This window comes from Vespa crabro, chromosome 13 (assembly GCF_910589235.1).
Source record: "Vespa crabro chromosome 13, iyVesCrab1.2, whole genome shotgun sequence".
NCBI classification, from domain to species: Eukaryota; Metazoa; Arthropoda; class Insecta; order Hymenoptera; family Vespidae; genus Vespa; species Vespa crabro.
In genome coordinates, this window is record NC_060967.1 from 1,492,501 (window position 1) to 1,496,149 (window position 3,649).

Sequence of the window (3,649 nt, forward strand, 5' to 3'; positions counted from 1 at the left end):
CGTATATACATGTGTGCATATGCATATATATATATATATATATAAATCTGAACAATTTGAATTTCCCGCTTAATAAAATTTAGAAAAAAAAAAAAACAAGAAAGGAAATGATAAGCAAAGAGAAATATGAAGGAGCTTTCGAAGGGATTGAACGTAGCATCGGGATTTAAAGGGGTGGTTGAGTAATGAGGGGGTAGTGAGGGAGGGATGGTAGAGTAGGAGTAAGGGTGATGTTGAAAAGCACCAAAACACAAATCTTCATTTCATCGTGGAAAGAAAGAACCATGGAGAACGTAGAAACGACGATATGGGAATGTTCCGGGAGGCCAGGAAGACATGTGTCGCGTGCAGTTATATCATTCTTTATGACCAACAATGGCGGTATACCCTTCTCCGTTCCTATAACGTTACTGTACCAGCCGCGTAATATTTGGGAGGCTTGATTTACACTGGCATAAAAATGTCTTTGCCATGTACGTTGATATCACGTAAACCCTTTATACTTCCTCTTCCATTACGATCTAAAATTCTTACACGTAAATCTCGATTCTAAAGCAAAAAGGCAAGAGTAAAAAATAAAAATGAAGAAATAAAGAGAGACAGAGACAGAGAGAGAGAGAGAGAGAGAGAGAGAGAAATATCTTCACTTATATACATTACAAATTATTACATGTGACAATCACATAAGATGATAAATCATTAAAATTATATAACTACATACATTTGATATTGAAATGATCGATTAAAATAAAAAAGAAGAAAAACAAAAATTTCCATGCTCCAAATTTCCCAAAAAAAGATACAATTGTCGATCAATATATGTATATATATAATATATATATATATATATATATATATATATATATATATATATATATATATAAGGACAATACATTTCTCTTCGAAGGTATAATAAATATAATGTTACTATGGGAAGGGGTTTATCACATAGGGATGTAAACAGTGGTTCTACTACGTGTGTCTCGTGCAACTTCTGACACGTAGAGTGACGATGCCGTAATGTCGGAGGTGATGTAGTAAAGTGTTTATGTGTGAGTAAGTGTGAGAGAGAGAGAGAGAGAGAGAGAGAGAGAGAAAGAGAAGCGTTGAACAGGAATCAGTAGGAGAGGATGCTGGGTTACGCGGGGTTCTTCGGGGGTAGGTGGAAGGCGCGAAGCTATTAAACTGACAGAAACACTTGCCACCCCCTCGATACCCCTGTATACTCGTAGAGTTCCTGCAACGTCCCTTACTACTACCAAGCAATAGTCCCTGTTCCTCTACCATCCCTTATCGTAACACCAGAGTTATTAATATTTTTCACGTTCCCCCCCCTTGAAAAATTGTCTCCTCTGTACGCTCGACCTGTCTCTCTTTTTCTCTTTCTCTCTCTCTCTCTCTCTCTCTCTCTCACTCTCTCATTCTCTCTTGCTCGCTCTCTTACTCTTACTCCTCTCTATTTCGATGCGAGAAGCAATTTTACAGGCGTGTCATGTACGTCAGAGACGAAAAGCGAAGCGACCTATCTCCCTCCTCCTTTATTTCTCTTTGTCGTTTACAACGTGAAATAACATAGGGAAGGATGGATAGGAGGAGGATGAAGGGGTAGAGGGATGGGGGTGGATGGTGTATTAAAGTAACGAATACAATTTTCTCAGTAAACCTCAATTCATACCACTTCTCGTCTACTTTATCAAAATGTATGATCGTAGTCATCAGCTGCTTCTGGAGTATGCAAACAAAAAAAAAAGACAAAGCGAGAGAGAGAGAGAGAGAGAGAGAGAGAGAGAAAGAAAGAAAGAAAAAAAGAAAGAAAGAGATCTTGAGATCACTTCATCGAGATGCTATCAAAGGGTTAGCTAGCAACGAGACAGAGGAGACTACGTCGACCGTTAACGGTCGGCCAATGAAGAAGAAGTAGCTAGCCCGAGGGAGTTATTTTCATTCGATGAAGAAGAAGAGAAAGAGAGAGAGAGAGAGAAAGAGAAGAAAGAACGAAAAGAAAGAAAGAAGGAAGGATGGATGGATGGATGGAAGGAAGAGAGAGAAAGAGAGAAGTCAATGCTCGAAGCGACTAAACAATTAGCGTTCGCTCGAGTGGCCTCCTGAAAGTCCACGTAGAGAGTCGACTTCTTGATCTACCCCAAAACGATTGGGTACGTCTCGTCGTCACAAAACACGAGTAAAGAGTATAAGGGAGAGGAAAAGGAGAGAAGAAAAAAGAGAAAGAGAAAGAGAAAGAAAAAGAGAAAGAGAACGAGAGAGAGAGAGAGAGAGATACGCACTAGGTCAAAAGGATCGAGATTCGAGAGAGAACGTATATGTTTGTGTGAATGCCAAGTCTATACTAACATCATACAAATAAATGCATATACCAATGTATATGTACATACATATACGTATATCTCTATCTACATACACACACACATACATGTATATATATATATATATATAACGAGTGGCCAAAATAGTGATCGACGAAGCTACGAGTAATCGCGTCAACGGTCGTGCTCAGGAGTCTATAATTTGTGTGCTTGACAGAATCACCTCTCTCTCTCTCTCTCTCTCTCTCTCTCTCTCTCTCTCTCTAACGTGCCATTGAGAGCCACATAAGTAGTTGAGAAAAAGAAAGGAAAAAAGGAAGAAATATATATATATATATATATATATTATATATGAAATAGTAAGAGAGAGAAGGAATCGAGTGTGTGAAAGAGAGAGAGAGAGAGAGAGAGAGGAAAAAAATGTAAAAGAGGGAGGACCGCCCCCCTGCTTGGAGGAACTTGAGACGCGATTGTTGTACGCCGCGTGCACGTCGCGCATACGCAAGGTATTGTCCCTAGTTAGAGGCCACCGGAAGTCACCGGAAGACGATGAACTAACGGAAGACCCTGGGCCTTCTTTCTTTCTTTCTTTCTTTCTTTCTTTCTTTCTTTCTCTCTCTCTCTTTTACTTTTTGGGACCTCCTCCTCGATAGAAGAAGGAGGAGGAACCTTTTTCGTAACCGGCAGCTTGTCTCTTTTCCATTCTCTCGTTTCAAACAGAGGGGAGACTCTCGACTTAACGATTTCTCAGCTCGCCTATCGGCTTTCTTCTATAGAGTTCAAGGTCAATGTTCTAGAAAATCGAAGATAACTACGTGCCACGTGGATTTTCAAGTTTTCGAGAGAATCGATAAGATGGAAATAAAGAGAGAAAGAGAGAGAGAGAGAGAGAGAGAGAGAGAGAGAGTAAAGGGGATAGATAATGCAATCAATCGAGCGTCTTTTTCCTAAGCTAAGAGAATTAGGTTGCCAGGTCAAGATCGTGTAAGAGAGAACAACGAGAAGATCCAGATGTGTACGATAATACCCTCTACGGTGGCACGCGAACAACCGGAAGACGATCAAGTAGGGAAGATCCGGTATGTATGTATGTATGTATGTATGTATGTATATATATATATATATATATGTTTGTATGTATATATGTATGTATGTATGTATGTTCGCCCGTTCTTCTCTTCGTGCACGCGCTTGTTACTAACCTTCCTTTCATTCCATACTCCTCCCACTAATGTGAAATCTATTTTAAGAAAGTAAGACTAGAACGCCTCGATAGAACTATTCGTTTTATAGATCAATGTTGAGAAAAAAAATCGTTCGATAAT